The sequence below is a fragment of the Carettochelys insculpta genome, chromosome 6, assembly GCF_033958435.1.
Source record: "Carettochelys insculpta isolate YL-2023 chromosome 6, ASM3395843v1, whole genome shotgun sequence".
NCBI classification, from domain to species: Eukaryota; Metazoa; Chordata; order Testudines; family Carettochelyidae; genus Carettochelys; species Carettochelys insculpta.
The window spans coordinates 60327368-60353633 of record NC_134142.1 but is presented as its reverse complement, the minus strand read 5'-3'; the positions used below and the strand labels follow the sequence as shown (position 1 = coordinate 60353633).

At 44.5% G+C, this 26266-nt stretch overlaps 1 protein-coding gene across 4 annotated transcripts in view; it reads right to left on the bottom strand.

Annotated features, from left to right (window-relative positions):
• BAHD1 (bromo adjacent homology domain containing 1) overlaps positions 1–25912 on the bottom strand; it is a 77890-nt gene extending 51978 nt beyond the window's left edge. For 2 of the 4 annotated variants that reach the window (XM_074996981.1, XM_074996980.1), the window contains exon 1: positions 25488–25912. The gene's annotated coding sequence lies outside the window, so the exon portion shown is untranslated. The remainder of the gene's footprint in view (positions 1–25487) is intronic. The other 2 variants (XM_074996983.1, XM_074996982.1) reach the window with 1 other exon arrangement.
• Positions 25913–26266: the final 354 nt, after the last annotated feature.

The following is a 26266-nucleotide window of genomic DNA, read 5'->3' as shown; positions in this document are numbered from 1 at the left end:
GACTTATTTCACTGATCAAGAGACCAACGCTTACCAAAGTTTGGCAGATCAATTGTACCTGCTGAAGCACCTGCTCCCTAGAACAACACTTGACCAGCCAGTGGTCCAGGTATGGGAAGAGCTGCACCCCTTGCCTGCGCAGGCGTACACTGCTACTACTGCCATACATTTGGTAAAGACCTTGGGGGCTGTGGACAGACCGAAAGGCAGCACTGTGAACTGATAATGGCTCTCATCTGCCATGAACCTGAGAAACCTCCTCTGAGAAAGGTAGATTGAAATATGTATCCTGTAAGTCGAGAGCCACAAACCAATCCACCCGCTCCAGCATCGGGAGTATGAGACCTAGGAATATTATATGAAACTACCTTTCTTACGAACTCGTTGAGACCTCTTAGGGCCAGAATGGGTCTCAAGCCCCACTTGTGTTTCAGAATTAGGAACTACCAGGAATAAAACCCCTGTCCCCTGACCCTGGGGATGAACTTCTTCTATGGCCCCAGAACCCAGGAGGGACTGCAATTCCCGCTGTAACAGGATCTTGTGAGAAGGGTCCCTGAAGACAGACATGGAAGAGGGTGGGGGTGAGGTATGAAGAGACCTGAACATCGTATCCCCTCTCTAATGTACGCCGGACCCACTGGTCTGTAGTGATGCTGCACCACGTATGGTAAAAAGGGGATAGGCGGAATGAAAAAAGTAAGGATGCTGGAATGGGCGAGATCAGCTCAATGCTCCCGACTGTGCCATCAAAACTGAGGCTTGGGCCCCATAGGCCCTTTTGGTAGTCTTGATGTTGCTGGCCTGAATGGAGCCTGCCCATCCTGTTCCATCTTCTACTGCTGTCCCTTTGTGGCTGTGGAAACCGTCTTTGCTGAGGACAGGGGGTGGTTAAAATGTCTGTGTTGGTTGGCAGGCGTATGCAGGCCCAAGCAGAGGAGGGTGGCCCTAGAGTCTTTTAGGCTATGCAGTCTTTTCTCTGTCTTGTCTGAAAATAGGGTAGGGCCGTTAAAGGGGAGGTCCTGGATCATCTGCTGGACCTCATGAGGCAGGCCTGAAACCTGCAATCAAGCCCCCTTGCACATTGCCACCCCGGAAGCCATAACCCTCGTGGCAGCATCTGCAGCATCCAGAGCTGCCTGCAGGTCCACCCTTGAAACCAGTTTGCTTTCCTCCACCACGGCTGTGAAGTCCTGCTCGGCTTTGGGTGATACCATCTCGGAGAACCTAGGCAGGGCGCTGACTGTGTTATAAGCACGCCTGCTAGTTAGCAATTCTTAGTTGCAACCCTCCCATTGAATAAACCTTCTTCCCATAGAGGTCGAAGTGCTTAGCTTCTCTATTTTTTTGGCAGGTGCCCTAGAACCCTTGGCACTCTCTATGGCTAGCAGCATCCACTACCAGGGAGTCAAGTGGGTGGGGGGGGGGGTGAACAAATGTTCATTACCTTGGGATGGGACAAAGTACCATCTCTCATTCCTACGCGCTGTAGGAAGGGTGGAAGCAGGGGTCTGCCAAACCATTTTAGCCAAAGTAGCAATAGCCACCTTGGTTGTGCCTGCGGAGGACAAAACGTCCATGATAGGGTCCATTTCATCCTGGACCTCCTCCATCTGCACCACCAAGTTTTGGGCCACTTTTCTGAGGAGTTGTTGGAAAGCCCTACCCTCCTCCAATACAGGTGAGGCTGATGAGCCCGCCACCACCTCATCCTGGGAGGAGGAGGAAGAAGAGAGCCCTTGAGCTTCCATTTGGAGGGGAAGGGCAGTAGTGACCTACTCAGTCACTTGACATGCCCCGCCCCCCGAGGATTATGGGGAACCTGGGAGGCACCATAGGCTGAGCTGGCATAGGCACCGGCTGGCCAGAAAACCCTGCAGCAGGTGGCACAAGTGGTGCCAGTAACACTCCACATACTTGAGTTGGTGCCAGTGCCTGGGCTGGTGCCTGCCCCATCAGCACCGGAGCTACAATCACTGACAGCGCCCACACCGAGGGGATCCAGTCCTGCTGTGACAGCACCGATGACAGTGCTGACGTCAACACCAGTGAAGTAGACGTAGGCAGCTCCATGATGACCGCCACTTCTTGTCTTTGTTCTGGTGGTGGGATGCCCAGCGACACCGATGGTGCTGAGCATGGGATTGGCAGGGCCCCTGGCACTGTTCAAGGCACTCCAACAGCCTGGTCCTAAGCCTCGTGAAATGCCCATGGGGTCCAGAAGGGCCACTGTTGAGTAGCCTGTGAAGCCGGCGGCCAACCCGTATCATCCAAGAGATGGATACGGTGCCTGCGATGACGATGGTACAACTTTCTCAAGCTCCCGCTGTGTCCAGAACTTGAGTTGAATGAGTCCGACTCCATTTCAAAGGCAGATGACTCCAGCAGGGCCATCGGCGTCAATGCCAATGTCATGAACACCGAGGATGGTGCTGGAGAAAAGGGCACCTGAAACTGGCCCACAGTCTGCTGGGTCAGCACTGGAGCACTTGGCACCGAATACCTTTCTTCCATAGACAGAGACAGACCCAGCACCGTCATCTGAAGAAACGCCTCCTGTGTTGAAAGCAAGTCCACCGCCTGCAGGCTCCCGCTCCACACCGGCTTCAACGGACATGCCTCCTGCTCTTCGGGAGTGCACACTGGAGCCTTAGACTTGAGGCCACCCCACTTTTACTTCAGCAAGTGACACCTCTTGTGCCTCCTCCTCCTCTTTGGCACTGGAGATTTACTCCAACGTTGCCAAAAATATTTTTCAGTTCCTCATAACAAAAAAACTGGAGGAAAAAAAATGTTTGGTATTGACTGACACAGGCATAGTGGTTAAGGCACTCAACTTGTAGAGAACATCTGGATTTCAGTTGCTGTTGCAATTAATATTTATACAAAGTGAAACAATTTCAGAAGGAGAAATTGAGAGAGACATCCACTCCAGAATGGGGGGAAGGGATACTCTAATGACTGGGCACTCATCTGCATCATGGGAGAGCCAACTTCACAGACTAAACCCTCAAGTTACACAGGGGTTGTGTTCCTGCAAACCCAGCGTAACTCAAATTTTCATGCAAGTCGGGAAGAGGGCAGGTGAACGGCAACCAGGTGTCTGGTTCCTGGCTCCCCTGGGCTTGCAGGGGCTAGTCAGTTTCCCGGGGCCCAGACTGGCAGGAAGCTGGGAACCAGGGTGCAGCCTGGTTCCCAGCTCCTTGCTGCTTGGGGGACGTAGGAAGCTGACCAGCCATAAGCTGCTGTTTCCTGGCTCCAGCCAGTGAAGGGGAGCTGGAAGCCAGGGGCAGCCTGATTCCCAGCTCCCTGACACTCCCAGGACCGGGGAACTACTCATCAGAGGCGGCAGCCAAAAGTCAGGCTGCTGCTCCGACAGGAGCTGTTTCCCTGCTCCTGTCGGGGGGCGGGGCAGTTGCACTAACCTGATACATGCACAGCTTGGTTGAGCGTGTCTTGGAGGTTTGCTGTACCTCTACACTGAATTAGGCAGATCAGTGACTTGAACCAGTATCTCCCACACCCTAGCCGTATAATCTAGCCACAAGTCTAAGAAGGGCAACAGTTCTACCTCCTCTTCCAGTGTTTTTGTGAATAGCACTTAAGTTCCCTTTGGAGTCTAGTCCAAAATATTTTCTGATTGTGGCTAGTCAGTTTGTCTCAAATTTTCAATTAGTTTAACACCAAAAGTTCATTTTTTGAGAAACCAGCTTTTCATCTTAAAATGTTCTTCCACACACACTCCTACTCCCCACCCGCTGTACTCAGTAAACACTATCACCCTTTGATGGAAAGCCAGTTTCCCAGTGTCACTTTCCTAATTCATGCAACAATATTTTCCAAATACAACCAAAAACCCTTATCTGTATTTCAAACAGCAACTGGTCTATGGAGACAACAGAATGACATTATCTGTGGGATTTCAAAATACATTATTGACAAAGTCAGGTAACCTTCTTCTCTTTCACAAGCAAGGTAACAGCTATTGCTCAAGGAGACCATCAGTATTATCACTCTCCCCCCAGCCCCCACCACAATCTTTTTCGCTCCAGCACCCAAACCACCTGAAATAGGTTTAATTTTTGAACAGTGGTACAGTGGAAAGAAAATCAGCACACCTTTGCATCTGCTTTTTGAATAACTCTTCACTTTTAAAAGCCCATCTCCACTCTGGCCCAGAAGGAACATTATTCAAAACAAGCCTTCATAGAATTCAAAAAGGAAAAAAGCCATCACAACAGAAGGCTTGATTTTTTTTTTTTTTTTAAATTCTACTGGATACAGTTGAACCAAACCCACCTTTTCCCTTCTACCTCTGCAAGTCATGCAGCAGCTCCGAGCTCCTGAGAATAAAAGTGAGTTGCAACAAAAACTGACAACTGATTTTTAAGACCAGACAAGAGAAATGTGTACATATTATACATAAGATTCTTTTTAGGCATTACAACACAGGCTTCTCATGCTGAGTCTCACATGAAAGCAGGCCGAACTTCCCCAGGTCATAGTTTTGGGGACCTGTTAAGAAGTTACAATGCAGTAAACCCTCGATTTACCGGACTCTGGAAATAATGGACGCCGCCCGCCAGCCACCTCTCTCAAATAACGCCGGCAATTCCCCAAAACCACCAGAGCCGCTGCCAGCGCTGGGGCTGCCGGGACCAGAGGAGCCACAGTACTCACATCAAATGCCACTGAAGGAGCCAGACTAGCATGCAGGTCCTCCCCAGGTAACTGGGAGGGAGAGGAGGATGTGTGAGGGGAAGAATGGTGCAGAAAAAGGGAAGGTAAGAGCAGAGACAGAGGACAGGAGTGAGTGATGGGCTGGGAAGGTCAGTGCATCATCATACAGCAAAACCATTCGGATACAATGGACTTTTGGCATTAATGGACATTCCTTGCCCCCTTATTCCATTAAATCGAGGATTTATTACCATATTGCGCCACACAGTTCTTGCCACCACCTACCACACCTAAGTTTCTAGAACCTTCCAGCCAAACACTACATTTCTGAAAGAAACTGGCACTCCCCATTTAAGTTAGACGAGGAATAAAAATGGCTCAATGCCATACTTTAAGATGAAAATACCAAAGTGTGCCAATGTATATGAACAGATTATTGGAAAAGCTCAGTTATTATAGGCAAAACTGCTTTGCCAATGCCACTGTAAGCCTTGTTCTAACAAGCACCCCTGCGTTTTGGTGCATACACACAATTTGTTTAAAAGCGTGTGTAATGTAAATGAGACATTCTAGAGAATTTCACAACTCTAGCTGTTTTCACACACTAGTCAGACAAAAATTAGCATGCTACGTAACCTCACTACTTCTCGTTCTGATTTCCTTAATAGCAATACGCTTTTCAATTCCTAAATTGGCACCAGTACTGTTTGGTCTATATGCTTCAATACAGCATAGCTCAAGTTATTAAAAGAAATGGTAAATTATTAAAGAGATGCTCACCATGAGCTGGTGGTGGGTAAAGAAAGATTCTTAGGCTGGTTAGTCACAAAGCACACTGGTTTTGATTTTATAAACATTTTCACTGTGACAGCAGAACATGCTCTAGAAACTCTACAATTCAGCCAATCACGCACAGAACAGGTCGCTACAAATTTAGTTTGGAAACAAATGGCAAGTCTTCATCAGATTAGAGGATCTCCACCAGCTCTGAGTGATTACAGTTAATTGCCTGGTGATTATTTTTTTTCATTACAAAGCAATTAGCACTCAAACATTTAAATGCTGAGCACTTAATGGATCCAGAAATACTAGAAGTTATGGAGTAAACCTGGTGGGGCTGGAGGAAGAGCACAGGAGCAGAGGATCTAGAGGGAAAATGGGAGGCTCCAAGTTTTGTCATTCAGGCACTCCAGTCTGGTTAGGACAAGTCCTGCTCTGGAGGACAGCATGTGGAGTGCAATTCCTTTCCCAATGACCTAGTCTTAGCATAAAGAAAAAAGTGGGTTGCTAAAGGGATGCTTACTGGTGGTGACAGCCAGGTCACCAGCACCACCAATGTTTCAAGGTGGAAACATAGGCAGGCTAGGAAGCTAAATCTCCTTTTGGGCCACAATCCCACAGCCAGCCCAAAGCCCAGGGAGCAAGGGGAAGGTCTATTTTTTTTCTCTCTCAGATGAAGCGGGTGGTACGGTATTATATCCAATTTTAAAAGGAGTAAATTCCACACCATAAAAGGCTTTGAATTCAATTCGAGAGCAAGCAAACTAACAATTATGAAAGTCAAGCAATTGAGAAACCAACGAAAAACAAGGCTCAACAAAAGCACCCAACAACCTTAACTCTGCTCCTGCATTTGTATTACTATTTAAAGAACCAGTCTAGCTTCCCTGGAGACAGGGATCTGATTCTTACATATTTAGCTATTGCTAAAAGGTATTTCACTACATATACACTACATTTGCTCTGCACTATCAAGCTGGTACATTGCAACAAATGCAAACACCTGTTTTAATATAGCAAAGTTTGGTGATGCTGCTTGGGATTATATTTCATCTAACGTCATATAATAACTGTTGCACAGAATTTAATCATTAAAAAAAAGACTGCAATTTGGATGTACTTATTTATAATGGTGATGGCTGCCTGCAAGGTGGATTGATTTAAATCAAAGTGATTAAAATCACAGATTTTAATCAGCATGCAAGAAACCTTGATTTAAATCAATTTTACCTAATTGTGCATTTGTACCCTAGCTATTTTTCCTACAGAAAAGATTATGTTCATTGGTAGGCAACTATTAAAAAACAAGCTGATTTGAAACTAAACTGAACTAATTTAAACTGAATTTGATACTTTTTACTAAGCAGGGAAATACACTACACATTTAAGCAATTATATAGTTTAATTTACATTTATTCAGATACTTATTTTTCATAATTGTTTGTTAAGAAATACATCATTCACAATTTCTTATTTAGTAAAGAACTACAAAAAAATCAGGTGTGTCGAGCCTCAGATCAATGAAAACTGAGCTCAGTTAAAAATGCATTTTATTTGATAAACAATTTAAGTGTGCTATGTCAAAGGAGCTAATTTATAAGAAGTTCAGCAAAACACATTTTGTATTTAAATGTAACTTATTAATATTAGAGAGGCCACACTATCTGTACTTGGTGAATTTAGCTGATTGTACCTAGTTACCATGTTAAAGTTTGTTTTAGAACCAGTAGATTTCACCTTTTCTTCTTCAAACCCTATTAAAAAGTCTGGGTCTTCACAACATCTTCTGTAGCATACTTCCTTGTATTTGTTTTCAATCTGTCAACTATTAATTTTGTGGCTCCTAGCTCTCATGTTATTCACTTTCTCTAAAATTATTTTATAGACCTCTATCATATTTCCCCCTTAGTCATCTCTTTTCCAAGCTGAAAAGTCCCAGTTGTACTAATCTCTCCCCATATGGCACCCATTCCATACCCCTAATAATCTGTGTTGCCATTTTCTGAATCTTTTAAAATTCCAATAAATCTTTTTTGAGATGAGATGACCACATCAGCATGCAATACGCATGATGGGGGCATACCATAGAGTTATATAGAGGCCACAAAATACTCTCTATCCCTTTAAGGACTCTCGACATTCTGTTTGCTTTTGAACTGCCACTGCACATGATGTAGATATTTTCAGAAAACTATCCACAATGGCTGCAAGATCTCTCTCTTCAGTAGTATAGCTAATTTAGTCCCCATTATTTTACTCACGAAGTTGGGATTACGTTTTTCCGACATGCATTACTTTGCATTTATCACCACTGAATTTCATCTGCCATTTGGTTGCCCAATCACCTAGTTCTGAGAGATCTTTTTGAAACTCGTCGTGGTCTGCGTTGGACATAATTATCTTGAGCAGTTTTGTATCATCTGCACATTTTGCCACTGTACCTTTGACTCCTTTCTGTCGCTCATTGATAAATCTGTTAAGTAGGATGGGTCCCAACACAGATCCCTGTGTCACCCACTCGCTACCTCTCTCCATTCTGAAAATGGGGCATTTATTCCTATCCTTTGTTTTCTATACCATCCATGATGGAACCTTCCCTCTTGTCCCATGATCGCTTAGTTGGCTTAAGAGCCTTTGGTGAGGGACCTCGTCAAAGGCTTTTTGTAAATTTAAGTATGCTATATTCATTGGATCCCCGTGTTCACACACTTGCTGACATCCTCAAAGAATTTCAGTAGATTGTTTGGACATGATTTCCCTTTACAAAAACCATGTTGATTTCCCCGCCCCCACCCCTCAACAAATTATGTTCACCCAGGTGTCTGTCCATTCTAGTCTTTACTACAGTTTTGATCAATCAGTTTTCCCAATACTGATGTTACACTTACTGACCTGTAATTACCAAGATCTTCTCCTAGAGCTCTTTTTAAAAATTGGTATCGCCTTAGCTATCCTCCATCTATTTGAGACAGAAGTTGATTTAAAGGATAGGTTACAACAGGGGTCAGCAACCTCCAGCACAGATACAAAGAGTGGCACACAAGCCGATTTTCATCGGCACAGAAGGGAGCTTGGCTCAACCCTGCCCCTTCTCCCCCAGGCACCTGAGAGCTTGCTTAAAGCGATGCTGCCAGATACTACCACCAACCACCACCTGAATGCTAAAGCTCTGCATCTTCATATATTTATTAATGAAGCTGTTATAATTAGGACTGTTAGTGACTTTAAAAGTACCACCGGCACTGGGACCGTACACAGAGGTCAAAAGGTCAAATTTGGGCGCTCCACCTGGGAAAGGTTGCTGACTCCGGGGTTACAAGCTGCAGCTAGTGGGTCTGCAGTTTCATACTTTCAGAACTCTTGGGTGAATACCATCTGGCCCTGGTGACTTATTACTGTCTAGTTTAACCAGCTTGTTCCCAAACCTCCTCTAATGGTACCTCAGTCTGGGACAGTTCCTCAGATCTGTCACCTAAAGGGAACAGCATACATTTGGAAATCTCCCTCACATCCTCAGCCCTGAAGACTAATGCAAAGAATTCATTTAATTTCTCTGCAATTATCTTATCGCCTTCAAGTGCTCCTTTAGCACTCGTGTCAGTTTTATCCGGCGCACAGGTGACACGTGGTGGGTGCACAGAGGGCCACGTGCACCCTCCCCAGCATCGCATTCCACCTCCCCACACCTTGTCAGCACCACACCAACCACGATGTACCACATCCAATGAGCGTGGGGGTGGTGCAGCTTTAGAACTCCTAGAGTGGCGCAGCATGAGAGCTTCATAGCTTGTGCTACTCCTAGGCCGTGCTAATCCAGGAGATGTGGTAGGGAAGCAGCAGGCATGGGCAGAGTAGGGGCAGGTGGCCAGTGCCTCCCTGCAAGGGTCATCTCTGCTCCAGTGTTTGGCAGAACATAAGCTTTTCTGCTTTGTCACTTGTGACTGAACTAGTCACTAAAATCAAATAATTCAGCAAACTAAATATATATATATTTTCTTTTTGAAAAGGCAGAGAAGACTATTACTATCAAAAACTAGTTTAGCAGTTCAGACTCTAGACCATGGTACTTAGCTAGTACATCCATCAGTTTAAAAAAAAAAAAATACTGCTTGAACTATTTTTATTTAAATGGAAATTAATAAGTTAAGCTTATGCCTCATTGTAAGTTTCTAAATGTGAGATGCAGGCTTTATAAAAACATTTAATCGATTTTTAAAATTGAGTTGATGTTTTAAAAAAGGTTTCAAAAATAGGGTAGTGTACATGTAATGGGTTTTCCTACAGGCCCATCAGCCTTTGGTCCCTCAGGGACCCAAGAACCAGTCAGAGACCTTTCTTTTTGTGCAATCTCCTGTGTCCTTTATTGTCCATGTCAGTTTCCACCACCCTCTACATACAGAGGGTTCAGTGCTGTCAGCTCATGGACTGCTAAGCTGCAGAGAGCAGCCTTCCACTGCCCTTCCTTCCTTCCAGGCTTATAGCCCTGTGACCGATGAGGCCTGGAGCTGTTCCCCGTTTACCCTCAGGTTTGGGCTTACTCAGCCAGCTCCAATTACCCTTTCTGCAGGAACTGGCAGAGCAGAGCTCTGCCTCGCTCTTCTTAGCCAGCACTCTTGTCACATAAGACATTTTCAATAAAACAATTTGGATTACCTGAGTCTAGTCGAAGTACTTCTCGATTCTGTTGGTCCTTTACAATTTGAAAAAAGCCAGGACTTCCAAAAATCTCTCAGGGCAATAAAATAAGGTATTAACACTCATGAGTGAAAGCTAAGGGATCAACGTTTTTGTGAGATCTTTCATAAGGGGGAGCATTAATTGGCGGAGAGGGAAGTTGCTCACTGAGGATTTCTGCTCGATGGTGTACATACACACACAGAGGAATGGGGACTTAAAGACATGTCAAAATTGGAGATGTAAAATCCAATTTAGTTACTTAACCAATTAAATTGGTGGATGGCTGCTCCAGCCCAGCTGGAGCGCCCCCCACCCACAACACTACTGGGGCCACCACAAACCAGGGCTGTGCCAGCTGGGCTGGAGACCCCTGCTCCTGCCTGCCTGTGGCAGGCCCTGCAGGGCTGGAGCAGTCCCCTGCCCACAGTTGGCTGCTTCAGACCCCCACCAGTTAACTATAAGCAGTAAGCTTCATCCATTTACGGTGAAGCTTACAGGTTAACCATTAACATACTCAGACAAAAATTATGCAAGCTTAGCTTACATGTCTTTTTTGTTTTTAAGATGCATTCACTGGTATGTCATTTCTTAACTTACACTTAGCAAACTTAACCATTATAAAATTTTGGTTTGAGTGACATGGTGCTGTGGTATAGTAAAAAGGTTATTTTACTCATTTCAGAATAGCAACTTCTTACAATGGCAATGCCACAAATTAATCCTGCAGGTCTTCCCAAACAGGTATTGGTAGAACCTCTCTCACTCTACCATGTGGTATGGCTATGCCACACATTACCAAAGAGTCATTTTAGGAATACTGAAATTTGTAGTAGATTATGTTTTCCCCTTTGCCTGCAAATACAGGAGCCTTCATTATCATGAATAAAGCAGTATAGAGTTTGGGAGGAACCATAAAACCTCTAAATGTCAGATTCAAAATCTTCTCTGTACGTAAGTTTCATGTTTTAAAATCTAGTATCTCTAATCTTTCAAGTGAGGGGCTCCAGTGGAACTGCAAGGCCTCAGCTTTCCTGTTTCTAGAGTAAAAGGCATGAAGCATCGGAGTTTAAATTGCGCTGTTTCCCTCTAGAAAGCCACCTCTGAGTCACTGGTGTGAAAAAGTACCCAAAAATTACTTGAGTAAAAGTACAGCTGCGGGGATGTAAGGGAGAGGAGACTTAAGTACAAGTCCCCGGGTGACCCTCTGGAAACCTACTTAAGTACACACATGGGTGTCACATCTTGATTGTGCTCAAGTTTCCAGAAATGAAAGCAGCTGCACTTTTACTCAAATAACTTTTTGGGAACTGTTTCATCTCTGCAACTGACATAGGGCTGATTATTGCTAGCTTGAGGGTCAAGCACAGGATATTTGGACAGATTGCATCTACGCATAAAAGCAGATCTAAAGAGCATTCTTCTCTTTCAGAGTGCAGCCAATCTGCCCATCCCTATCTGAACTGAATGGCTGACCAGAAGCTCTGCAAACAGGGCTGCTCCAGTGACAAAAAGGCCCCGGAATATCTACATGGGTGTTTTGTTGGTAGAACTCTGTGGAAAGAGGCATTACACCTGAACCAGAAGAGGTATAACGCTGCTGACAGATATGCCAGGTTTTGTCAAAGTGCATTTTGCGGTTAGACACACCCCAGTCCCCCTGCCCCCCCCCAACAAAAGCCTACTTTTGTCAGGAAAAGCCTCTTGTGTAGACGTAGTCATGGAGATCACAGCCCAATATCTTGATGATCTTATATTTTAAGGATCCCAGAACAGGAACTAATAAACCCTGCTGTCACAGCTGGCTTCCATAAGAACCCAGAAAAGGCAAGGTCCTCTATGGCCAAGTTATTTGTTGTTCGCTTTTCTGCTTCTGAGAGTATATGTTTGGCCTCTGATGAGTCCAAGTCCTCGCCAGTGAAAGCAGTGCTATGTCCAAATTCATCTACTCATCCCTATACAAAGTAAGAATGGCAAGGTGCAAGTGTAGTAGAAGAGTCATTGTGTTAGTCATTGTGACCAGCTACAGAACTACCGGGCTGTGTCTACACTAGCAGCCCCCCCGCCCCTTTCGAAAGGGGGGTGTTTATAAGACATTTCAGTATATGCTAATGAGGCACTGTAATGAATATGCAGCACCTCATTAGCATAATGGCAGACGCGGCCGCTTTCAATCATGCGTGACTCGTCAACATGGGGTCCTTTTTGAAAGGACCCCGCACACTTCGAAATCCCCTTATTCCTGTAAGGGGGTACTAGCGTAGGCATAGCCTTGGAGAATAATGAATGAGATTAAGGCCAGCTCCACTTATGCCAGTTTCTGACCTAAAAGCACAGGCGTACTCCTTGGCATAGAGAGCTCTTAGAGATGTAAAAGTTCCAGCCTGCATTGGGTTTAGGACAGCTGCATGTCACCATGTTGTCTCAGTTTGCTTTGTAAGTGGCATGAAACAAAGTCTACAAGTAGGTAGTCACCACACCGCTACCATTTTAAAAATCAAGGTTCCACAAATAATGCTGCTTCTGTACATACACAGAATTATTTGGCTCTGCATCCCTTCAGAGATTCTGCAGAGGCGACGCGCCCAAAGGAAGACTTCAACTTTAGTATCAACACAATTCACCATGAGACAGCCAGTGACGTATATATGGTGATCCTTGTGAATACCTGGATTTGTGCTGGGCAGGTGTGTGTTAACATCCAATTCAAATGTTCAAAGCAACACAACTCAGGCTTCTTCACAGTAACCTTTCAGAACCATACAAGCAGGATTTATGAAAACATCTCTATGGAGCCTGTAAGAGAACCTGTATGCATGCCCCTTCAAAGCCAGACAGCTCTGGGTAACATCACCAAGCTGATCTGACACATGAGCACAAAATCAGAGTCCCAAGAACAAAATACAGCACTCCAATATGTGAAGGACATTTTGTAGCCACGTGAACACTTTATGATTTCACCAGGCTTCCCCATTCCCAGGCAGCAAGGAAGAGGAAGACACCCTGAAAAGGAAGAACTCTAAAAGAAAAAACTAAGCCACATCATCTGCAAGAAAGAGCAAATGCAGTATCAGAGCTGAAAGTCAAGGTGTTAAGCTGCGAGAGTGATGACTGAGCAATCAAGGGTGCTATGACCAAAATGCACTGCGATGCAGATCACAATGAAGTGTAAAGTCAGCAGAAAACTACAGGGCAAGAAAATTTCCTCAAAGCCTTAAGGACATTTATGCAAGATCATCAAGACAGACCTTCGGGGACACAAAACCAGTTCAAAGCTGATAACTCAAAAGAAACCCAGATCTTAGCTTGTCTCTCATTCTTCGACAGATTCGTTAAAACTGACTGGAGAACAGATCTGCAAAGGATGCCTGAAGCAGAGCAAGCTGACAGACGGAGCAAAGCCAGAGTGGCAGCAGGAGACACTAGCAACTCCATCTAACCTCAGGAAACCCAGCTAAAAGTTTCTAGGACGGTGGTGTCCAATATACTCCCCGTTCGCTAACTGTGGCAAATGGGGCAGTTCAGTATGGTGAATGTGGCTCAGGAGACCTGTACAGGTGGGGTGCGCCTCCGGCCACTCTGCGCACGCACACCACCACACAGTGGGACAAGCATGGAGCGGCCCCTGCCACCGCTCCAGTCCTGGTGGGCTGCAGCTGCATTCTGGGGAGGCTTCTGTGAATAATCTTTCAGGGTTAGCCTGGCTAAGGCTGCGGTGATCCCTTACATCCTTTTGGACACCACTGCTCTAGGAGCTGAGGTACTTACGGTTGGTGGACCTGAGAAACCAGCTGCATGCTTTGCTAAAGAAACCATGTATGCTACATGAAAACAGAGTGTAGATAGCCAATGCAAATTTTAGTAGTGGTGAAAGCTCCCTATGCTGACCAGCAGCTCTAGTTCAGTGTTTGTCAACTTATAATTTTTTTTAAACTCGTGCTTTTTATGTATAAGTATCCTCAGACTTCTCTCATGTAGCCCTTAGGGTACACGTACCACTGGTTGAGAAACATGGTACTAACATAATCCGTGGTCTTAAAACAAGTGCCATTCAACCTTTACAGGAGTCAGACTGGTTTTGCATACCACCAAGTTACACCTTGCTTAAAAACTACTTACTTATAAAAACGTCACAGAATATATTACTGAAAAACTTGCTTTCTACCATCTTATCTAATAAATGAATTGAAACAGAAATATTGTACTTACATTTCAACATAAGGCACATGAAGCAGTAGAAACAAATCATTTTAGACTGTACTGACTTTATTAGTGCTTTTTTATCTACCTGTTGTAAAACTGGGCAAATATCTAGATTAGTTGACGTACCCCGAGGAAAGACCTTAGTGTACCGCCCCCCAAGGGTAGATGTACCACTGGTTGAGAAACACAGTTTTAGTTCCACTGTGTCCAATACAATCCCTGTTCACCACATGCGGTGAACGGAGCAGTGTAGTGTGGCAAAACGCAGCTCAGAAGACCCGCACATGTGGGGTGCCCCTCCACAGACATAATCCACCACATGGGGGACAAGCATGTGGCAGCAACAGTGGAGGCAGTTCCTCCAGCCCTGGCAGGCTCCAGCCACAGGGCGGCTAGCACAGTGTGGCTTCAGCCCAGGGCCCAGCTCCAATTGAATTGCAACTGGTTACATTTCTCTTGGACACCACCGCTCTAGTTCTATTTAAGAGCTTTACAAACGGCACAGAAACTGCCAAGAATCATGTCAATTTCATACTGCGGCTATGAGAAAAGTATGAGCAGCAGAGGAAAGCAATGGTATTTTGAGACGCAAAACCAAAACAATTAAAGCTCAGGGACATGGAAGCACAATGAAGGCCAGCTCTTGCCCCACACAGCCCCTCTGTGGGGGGCTTTGGATGGGGGAGATTAGGCAGAGTTCCTTCATCTTTCAAGCAGACTGGAAGGTGGGAGAGAGAATGGGTGGATCATGAAAGGGAAGAAGGATGTAAGATACCTCAAACCCTTCCCCGCCCCCCCAAGTTGGGAGAAAGTACACTGGCAGGAAACCCAGCATGCTCTCTTTCACAGCCATCAGGAACAGCAGAAGGCTGGGCTTTTTATCAGGGAACAGCCCACAGAGCACACCTTGGTTGCCTCCTGTATCAATGAAGTTTGGACTTTCAGCTAGTACCAGTCTTTGCAGAAAATATTGCCCTGCAGCACGTTTTATTAGGTATGGAATACCTGAAGCCTGTATCACATGCTCGGTAACTTTCCAAAAACAAGACATATACACACTACAACCTGCAGCAGCAGTGAGCTATTATTTTTCTTCATGTGATTTAAAAGGATACTGCCAACCTAAACAAAAACAAAACCTTTCCTCTGAGTTTTTTTTAAAAACAAGTACCAGCAAAAAAAAAAAAAAAATCCTACATTACTTGTGCATTTAATCAGTTTCACTATTTGCCCATGTTTATGTGGACCTACGATAGAGCAAAAATGTAGAGAAAGTCTTACAACACAAAAATGTGATTATAAGACTATAAAAATAGGCAAGAGGCTTCAGTACTTGAAGCCATTTTAACTCTTTTTTTTTTAAATCGAACAGATTTCATACAAGCTGAATGCAGACCCATCAAAGAAGCCCATCTCACTGTCACCTACTATACTGTTTTACTAGGTGTTACAGCTGTGAACTAGATTTTAATAGCGCTCAAGTATTGAGAAAGTAGAAATGCTTCTGTGTTCACTTTTTGTCCACTCTATGGTCCATTTCCGCAATTGCCTCTGATGGTTACCTTGGAAACATATGCAAGTTAAATTGGATTCAAGTCCACTTAGCGGTGGACAGATGGAGTTTTGAACAGGCCAGTGCATGAGATTCAGAAAACAGTAATACTTGGGAGAAGTTCACATTATCTATTTTTTAAAAAACACAGCAAGCAGCCATGACACACACCCCTTTCTTCCTCCAGCAAGTAGGACAAGTGACCTATTACACCATGTTGGCTATTCAAGTTTAGCCTCATAAACCTCAAAATGACTATTAATTTTTTATACTTATGTACAGACAGCACGACCACAAACACCAAAAAAAATTCACATTAAGGTCCTCAGGCTGTGTTTTAAGCAAGCATGGGATAGTTCTTCATCTTGGTGAGGGGCTTCAGACATGAGAGCTGATGTAAATTAAAGCTACAGCTATTCGGTGAGCTAGGGGAAGGATTCCCAGCTCTCATTTACAAACTCACGCTAGCTCTTATCTGAAGAAGTGCACTAAAAATAGTAGCATAGCTGCAGTGGTATAGACAGCCCATGCCGCTACTGCCACTGGCCACTCCAAGGACATACTGAAGGACTGGTTACTGCAGGGTGCAAAGGAAGTGAGAGAACACTCATGAATTAGGGTTCAGACTCTGGGCAATCTTAGATTGAAAGAAGGAAGCAGATTACTCATCGCTAGCTACGGAAAAGGCAGGGAGGGGAGAGCAAGCTAGAGGCAATAGGAGAAGATCGTTCTGAAGGGGAAACAAGGATTACCAGCATCTCTGGAAACGAGTAGAAATTAGACTCTGCAGTCCTGAGGGCATTCTGGTAAAGAAGCCACTTATATGGTTTCCTAATTGGTGTAGAGAGATAACAGAATTTCACCTGTTGATTGTGGGTCATACATTACATTGCAGATGGAGAGAATAGTTCAACGGACATTAGAAATCATTTGAAATCACAATAGCAGCTATGTTCAATGCCATTAGTATGAATACTGGACCAGCGCTTTTTCACAACCCTGAAAAGCCACTCCACACCACCATGGATCTCTGGCTACAACTACACTGTGAGACAAAAGGTGTGATTCCCAACTTGCATAGGCATATTCACACCAGCTCTCATTTGAGCTAGCACACCAAGAACAGTGGCATAACCATGCAGCATGGCCTCCATGCCGCAGGCTGACAGGCTCTAAAGCCATGGCGTCCAAGCAGTTCTGAAGCAGTAGCCAGTCATGGCTACTGCTATAGCGAAACAGCCACATTATTCTGAAAGTATATTTGTGTTAACCACCTAGCCACACTACACCAACCAAAGAGCCAAATGTGGCTAGTGTGTTCAACACCACAGCTCTAAAGTTATTTCTGATGCTGATAATCTCTCTTCCCTGTTCAGAATGAGCTCCTCCACTCCAGCTTGCCCTCCGCTCCCAGCTTGCCCCCCCCCCGCCCCAGCGAGGTATCTGCTTCTGTCTTTCAATCTAAAATCATCCAGATTTGACACTGTCTGTCCTAACTCATAACTATTTTCTACCCCTGGAAAAGCCACTCCCTGAAGAAGTCTCCCTTCTCCGTAATCCATTTTTGTTTGATTTGATCATTCTTTTATTGCTCCCTACATCACCATCATCTTCATCTACTATTCTTCCTCTGATACCTTTCTCAACTTGCTGAAGAGTTTGCTATTGCCCATCTCCGCATTAGGAACAACCTTTATTCCTGACAAGGACTACCTTCCTTACTGCCAATCTTTTCTTAAAAGTTCTTCATAGCTCACTTGGGCAACAGAAGAAATATCAAAGTAACCCTCTCCTCTCTCTTTAGCTGGTCATTTGCTTCACTAGTCCACAATCTTGGCTTCATCCTTGAGCATGAACTTTCCCCTTATATGCATATATATCTGCTCAGCGACACTTCTTCCAACATGCTTGCATACTCCCACTCATGCTTCAGCTTTGCTTATCACTCGACATATTCATTTCTTCTCACCTGAAATATATAAACTCTTCACTTCCTTTACTGTCTTCTGAAATCCCAGTTTGTCAGACTTTGAGCTTATCGCAGCCACCCTTATTGTAGGTGCCCAATCTCACAGAACTCCGCTGACTCCCTTTTCATTTCAGGGTCTATTGCGCATTGCCCTTTGGTTTAAGGCCCTCCATAGACTTGATTCATCCTCACAATGTGCATCTTTCATCCTGTTCTATTCCCACCCGCTCATTCTTGTCACATAATTCTGCAGCTGTGTACAAGCACTTCTGCAGAGCTCTTTCCACGTAACCTCACTTAATATCTAAGTCAGTTGAACTGGGGCTAACTTTTCTCCCTTGCCTGTAACACAAATTTCTTCTCCTTTGCCGTTGAATTATTCTGTTTACAGGTATTCTACAAGCACTTGAAGTCTGCACGAGAGTATATAAAAAACTGTCCTGGGCTAGAGGACAATCTACAAAACATTTTTCAGTGCAACACTCAGGGCCATGGCCTGCGATAAGAGAAAGCTATGCATAGGATATCCACTAAGCCAGCATGCTTAGGGTCTCCCCGTAGATCATCTCTACCGCTTCAACATCTCATTTGAAGAACAGCATTTAGACTAAGATACATTTGTAAAGAAAAAAAAACACTTTATATAAACTTCAAAGTCTATAATTTTAATTTCAAAGAAAACTTTAGATAAATGATAACACCCTCAGTCACACATACACAAAGAGCTTACAAAAACCTTAAGATATTACTCGATAAAATACAGCCTACTTTGTTCAAGAGATGGATACTTTCATCCCTGAACATTTTAGGCAATGTGTTGAATAAATGCTCTAACAAAGGGTGCAAAGAGTCATTGCCATATTATGGTTCACAAAGGAAAACCACACAATTAAGCTGTCGTTAAACAAGGAACAAAGTCTCAGCCAAGTTAACATGAGACCTGACAGCCCTGAACTAAAGCTATAATGTACCACATTTAGAAATAAGATGCTGTGATAAATCCCATTTATTCCAATAAGAAATCATTCCACTTTATACCAGTAAGCCTGTGGATGGCTAGAGAGCAATCTATATGAACATTTGCAGCTATCCTACATAAAACAATGCTAAACCAAATACTTGCATGTTCACTTGTAAAGAAAACTGTTTCACCACACTTTGGTCTTCCTACCGGTGTATAAAAAGACCACAATATACACAAGTTCCAAGACATCTAATTTAGGTACCAATCCTTTCCAACACCAGTCATGTATAATATGCCAGCTCTCTCAGCATAACAATGTTGTACCAGACATGTGCACAGTATCAGCTGATAATAAAAAGCATGCCAAAAATCTGTTTAGCTGCCATTCACAATGTTTACTTGAACTTAATTTTGTGTAACTGAACATTTAACAGTAAACGCCACTGAAATATACACACTTAAAAAAAAAATCCCTGAAGTGTTTTGGAACAAAACAGCATTGAATTACTGTAGAAAAACCAGAAAATGAAAATGAACAGAATCAGCTAACAAGAGTGAAACTGACCCAGCTTAATGAAATCCAGTGCTAATCTGTTAACTCATAGCTGTGAAAAGTGTTTTATGAAGCAAAGTTCCTAGCCCTGTCAATCACAACAACCTTAAACACATAAGTCTCTGGAAGCATGGCTGCCATGATGAGTCTGCACCTTGAAACCCAAGAGTATAAAAATACAAGTTTCTACTTTTTCATCTTAGTGGGTGTTTATTAGCTGCACTTCACTGCTAATGACATACCAGCTACAGACAAGTACACTTGTTTAGTGCAGTTCGACCTATGGCACATTGTGAGTCCTGACATTCCATAACTACTTGCTGCCAGAACACATTCACCCTTCCATTAGCTACAAAGGCAATTATACAGCAAGCTGGTGTAACTTGGCTTAGCGCTCTTAGCAGAGGGCCCATGCAAACTTTGAAGGGAGATTTGCATGTGCTCTTTAAACTCAAGAGTTTTAGCTAAAACAGTGTAGCCTTTTATCAAAGTTTCACAGAACATCAAGCATAAATATATGACTAATTCTACCACTTATGTACCCAATTAATTTTTGCCCAATTTTTTTCCTCAGTTCAAGATTCCCGTATTTAAGTAATATTTGTGTAAAGCAGAAGACCTACCCTGGTTCAGGGAAGTCCCACTACAAAACCTTTAAAAGGGGCATCAATTTGAAGTATACTTCTACAGGGGGTTTTAAAACTTACAGTGGGGCTGCTACAAGGGAAACGAGTGCAAGTTTGTTTGGTAGATTGTTTACTTTGGGCGGTTGAAGGCACTTTGTCTACTCAATTTCACTCTTTTCCCTTTTATTGTTTTCCCCAGTGGGGGAGGGGGCTCCCAACACAGCAACGGGAAAATAGAATTGTAAAAAAAAAACACAAAAAACCGCAATAATTGGCAAAGGGAGAGAAGACCGGCATAAAACCTGAACTCCTTTTGAAATCACCTATCTACAGGGAAGTGATCAAACAAATTCTCAGCTTTTGCTTTCTTTTAAAATCTTTTTTAAAGGATGTATTTTATTACTGTGCCAGTGGAAGAGGGTTTTTTTTTGTTTAAACTAGGTATTCTGCTGAAGTGTTTGTGATCCAAACACTACAGCCTTGTGCTAATGCAGGTAGACTAAAAACTTGAAATTCACTATTTTGTCCAAAACACACAACAGTACAAACTAACTATTTAAATTTTACAAATATTACTCATGCCACCTTTACCTATTAAGGAAATTTTTTTCAAGCTCCTCCACCCCCATTTCAGATTTGTTTTTATTTTACTTAACAGTTTGTATTCAGTAGTGAAGTTCAACTACATGAACTGAAACAGTGAAGACCACTAAGAGTAAACTTTTATATTAGCACATATAGAGTAGATACAGATCACATGCTATTGTTTGTGCATTTGTACATATGTAAATAGCATGTTTTTCCCTCAGTGCAGAAGGGCAATTCTTTGTGTTAATACCATGAACATTCTAAGACATCCTCTGCCTCTATGTGTTTACAGATTAAATCACATTTTGCTATTTACATTCTTTATAAAACAATGGCCTACAGACTTCTACAACACACGCCACCTAAAACCAAATTTTCAATATGTTCCACACACTTAACCATTTAGGGAAATATCTGAATATATGTACTGGACTGGCAATAGCGAATCATGGACCGTTTGCTTGCTGCAAGCAATAAACTGCCTTAATGACGAATGGCATATAAAAATCTGGCGAAGAGGAAGAAGACCTTCAGAAATCAAATGGAATGTAGAAGAAAATATCAAGGTTTTTTTTTTTTTTTTTTAAATTCCTAATAGTGTACATCATATAATATAATCCCCAACCCTGTCATACTTCATGGTAGAAAATTTACAATGTATATTTTAAGCATGTTTTTTTCTTGCGTCAATGTTTACTGTGATGTTATATTATTAAAAAATTGCTTCCACATTAACTTTACTATTTTTATGAACATCTGTTTTCATTTGATTATTCACAGGGAAGACATTGGGGCCTTTTAATTAGCTCAGTCGATTAATTTGGAAGTAGGTTCTCTCTCCATGGTGACTTTGCATGTGTGTTTCCTTCCCCCAGTCCTGTGTATTTTGGGGTGACTTTGCTCAGTGAATATTAAATGGGGCAAAAATCTGTGTGGTGTTTAGTGTGTGTAATATATTTTGTAATACTCATCTTTTGAGTGTTTTCAAAGTTCTGACATACTAAGTCAGACCATCAGCAATAAATATACTAGTTTTCTTGTGATAGGAGTTTAATGACAGAGTGTAATTGCATGTCTTTGTTTGCCTAGGATTTCTAATTATGTTTTTCAATTATTTGTTTTGGATAAGTCTGCTGTTAAGAGCTTGGCTTCAATACGAAATGTATGTTAGGTCAAAGTTTGAAGAAGAGCATACATTTCCCAAATAATTATTCATCACCACCTCAGTAAAATATCCACATACTGTACATGAACAAGAACGGTCTGCTCACCAAACACGCTACACAATGACAATTACTGCTAAGACATCACACTGAATGAATCCACTAATTGACCAATGATGAAAACTAATAAAGTAGGATAATAAATATATCCAAGTAGGACCTGAAGGTGATAGAAGTTACATTTTACTTAAAAAACCAAGTTGCTGTAAGCCACTTTAAATGCAGCAATGCACAACTTCAGAGGCTTTGAAAATAACCAAATTCCAGCTAGTAACCCAGTATTTCTCAGTGATTGAATCTACCTTGGCACAAAAGTATTTCACTAAGGCAAAGGCACCGTATTGCTCAGTATAACTGTTTTAGTTGAGAGCAACCTGTATCATCCACATGAGAATCTACACCAAATTATTCTTCTCTCAACAGTAGTTCTGAGTTTTTAAAACTAAACTGTACATCTGACAGGTAGCCATAGTACCATAGAGACTAATAAATGTATTAGGTCACAAGCTTTTGTGGATAAGACTCAAAGAAGTGGGTCTTACCCTCAAGAGCTCAAAACCTAAGAAATTTGTCAGTCTGTAAGGCGTTACATGACTGCTTGTTATTTGTGAAGCAACTGACCAATATGGCTACCTCTCTGTACATTTATAAGCAACCATGTGGTGAAATTAACCCAAATTCTGCATCAAGGACCCGGACTCTGCAAACTTCATAACACAACAGTCTGGAAACAGTCTGCTTCAGCTACATTTTAAAATGGAGGGCTTTACTGAATTAGATATGAAAATGAATACAACCAATGAATGTGACATTCCAGGTGCTTAATATAGCTAAATTAAAAATTAAAATTAGTTTAACACAATTTTGTACTGAAGTTCCAAAACTGCATCATAGAAGTTGTCAAGGAATCTGAAGATTTTGGCAGCTCAGCAGGGGACATTTGGGGTATTTGGCACTTAGGAAAAAGCGTGGGGGAAGGATGTCGTATTACGGGACAGGCAACATTAGCTGGATATTTCTGCTAAAATGATCAGTAGTGAACTAGTGAATGCTGGCATTTTAGTTATAAATAGGATTTCAAAAGAAATGCACAGTGCCTAGCGCATCTCACTTGGTAGGTTTCGTTCACAACCGTAAGAGCTAGAAACATACATCTTTAAAAACAAAGGCTCAGATTCTGCAGCTCATTTTCTTAGCCCTAGAATTGCGGGACACACTGAGCTCTGCTTAGTAGTAGTAAACTGGAATTACCATATTCTAATTGTGACAGATTGGTCAGTTAAACCATAGCACCAACTGCCCAAAATGTTTTCTTTAAAGTTCATCTGCCCCTGATGATTACAACTTCAGCTACTGCTGATACTTACTCCACATCTGAACACTTCAGAAAAATCCCATTTGCAGGCTACTTTCTCTGTAGAAAGACGTGCCATACAGACAAAATAAGTGCAAAATGTAACATTTTCAAAGTTACCTCAAAAATACCAGCTGTTCTTTCTAAAGAGATTGGGTTGCCATGATGCACCACAGAAGGAGTTATAATAGGAATAACCTAGGATTTTAGCATCTCCATTTATCCAGCTTACTGGTTCTCCAACCATAGTCCAGACAGCACTTGCCAGCCTACAGAGATCTGGTCAGTCACATGGCGCTGGCTCCTGTGTCTTGCAGAAGCAGCTGGAAAGAAGGAGCCAGTGAAGCTGCCTCTATTAGAAGCCACTGCTACACAAAAGAAACAAGCTTCTCTCAGCTATGAGAGCCACCAACAGGAGAGAGAGTATCCACGCAGGATGGGGAACCATGAAAGTGGGCAGCATGTGTACAAGAGGAGGAATGGTTAAAGTGAATAAGCAAAGGAGATTGTGGAATTAATTCAAATGCACCCAAAACACAAATACTTATTACAGTCAGTTAAAACGCAATAAATAATCCATTATTACTGTATGTAAACTATTGTTTTAGTTGTCACATATTATTTATTCAAAACAGGACTGGTCCACTCACACCGTTAACATATAGTCTATACCATGAGAAAGTTTGAGAACTTATCTGCTTGCTGAACGTTTTTCTCTAGTATACTTATTCTAATTTCTGGCACACCCATAAGAGCAATCTGCTCACAATAAACCACATGAGCTAAAATACCGACCATTATACATACACCTTTCAAATTTCCATTCCACTACAAAACTTGTGCCCTAAATCCTACACTGAAGATACTCAAAAATAAACACCATCATGAAGCACCAAAAGCCACTGTCCTTGAAGAAGAAATTATATAGCGAGCACGTACTGCGTGTGCCAACCCAGTGTATTCACAAATCCACACTCAGCATTTCCCCCGTTAAGATCACCATAATCTTTCTCTGAAAGGGAAGACAAACGACACCTTGTTTTCATGCTCTATGGAAAGTCCACTTCCCTAACCACTTCCCTCTCCATTTTTCTTCACATGATGTTGCTTCAAAGCATACACACTCAGGTTGCTATTCCCTCTCACCCCACCCCCCAACACATGCCACTTGAATCAATACCAAGTTATTCTGTGCTTTGCTCTTTCCAGAGAAAGTCCATCAAGATTTATTTCCAAATAATTTTCCCTGAAAGATGGTAATGCTTAGTCATTTCTTCTGCTTCATTCCTCCCCCCACCCCCAGTTTCAAATTGCCTGTCAAGTTGCCCAACATCTCAGAATCAAGCATTCTGTTTGTCTTTGTCCTTTAGAGCCATTTTAATAAGGACATCTGCCTCAGAGTCTGGTTTAGCAAAAAAAAGCAGTCTCTGTGTAGATTCTGCAGCCCTCTCAGAAGTAGCACATTGTAGAATAGTCCTATGACTTCAGTGAGACAGAAAAAAGGGAAAAAAATAGCGGGCCAAGGAGCACCAGCCCTATTTGTAAACCCACCACATGCCCTTCTCCACATCATTTGGAGTTTCCAAGTTAATTGTTTTATTACATAACTTTAAACCTGAAGCTAATCCCAGAGCAAAACAGCCTGGTCACCGATATGGTAGGGCTCTGACGAGACCAGTCACAACCAGGGCTCAACCCACCTGCCACAAAGGCCATTTCCTCTGCTCTCTGGGGAGGGGGAAGCCGTTCACACAGCGGGGTGATGGGCGGGGTAAAATGGGACCAACACACTATGTCCTTCAGCTCGCCCCAAGTGCCAGCCTGGGCCAGGATGCGCTTTGCGCTCAGATCGCCCCCATCTCCCAGCCCCAGGGGAACACACCCGCCCGTCCCCGCTCCGCTCCGCTCGCTCAGGGGAGCCCGAGCGCCCTCAGAGGCGGATCCTCACAGCGGCTGAGCTCCGGGAGGCCGATGCAGCCGGATCCCGCACCCCGAGCACACGAGCCAAGGGGATGGGGCCCTTGCGGGGGAGAACAGACTCCGCCGCTCCTGCCCTGCGATATCCGCCACCTCCCGCCGCCGAGCACGGCCCGCCCGCCCCGGGCAGGAGAGTCCCCCGGGAGAGGGGCTCGGATCGCGGCCGGAGCAAACCAGCCCCCGCCTCTCCCAGCCGGATCCGGGCGGAAAGTTCCTCGGCTTCCCGAGCCGGCGCCCGGGGCACGGGCGTCTCGCAGGAACCGCCTCGGCGGGGGCGACGGACGCTGCATCCCCTCCCTTCGGCAGCACCTGTTCCCATCACCCCGCTCCGCAATGGAAGTTACCGGGGGAGACGGAGCCAGCCGTGCGCCGCTGCCGCCGTCGTGCGGGATCCCGGAGCGGGCGGGCGGAGCCCCGAGCACCATCGCGTGGGACTCACCGCTGCGCCTCCCGCACTGCTCCGTGGCCGGCCCGGCCCGGCCCGGCGGGGCCCAGGGCAGCCGGAGGCCCCGGCCGGGCTGGAATCCAGCGGCTAGATCCCCCCTCGGGGCGCCCGAGTCCCGGGCTCCACGCTGCTGCGTCAGCGCCTCCGCCGCCGCCTCCCCCTCCTCCGGAGCCTCCTGGCGGCGGGATGGGGGCGCCCCCGCGGGGCGCCGCGCTCAGGCTCCGCCCGCCCGCCGCGGCCGCCCCGGCGCACGCAGGCCGGGAACAGGCGGCCGCTACGGCTGGGACAAGAGGCTCCTCCGCCGCTGCCGCTCGGCTCGAACTCCCCGAAAGCAGCAAGCCCCTCCGTCCTCCTTCCTGCTTCCTCGTCCGCAGCCAATCAGCGCCCTGCCCACCAGGCCGCTTCTCCGCAGCCGCCAATCACACGGCTCCCAACTAGCCAATCCCCGCTCCAGCCACCCGCCCCGCCGGGCCGAGCGCCCCCCCTCCCCACCCCAAGCGGGTCCCAGCGCAGGAGGCTCCCAGCAGCCACGGCATGGCCACCACCGCCCCAGCGTGGGGGAGGGGCCCGCCACACGCGAGCCTCAGCATCCTCTGCGAGCGGCGCTGGGCGAGTCCCTCTCCCAACCCGGCTGCCTGCCAGCGCTCTAGGATCTCTTCCTCAGCCCACAGCCCTCCT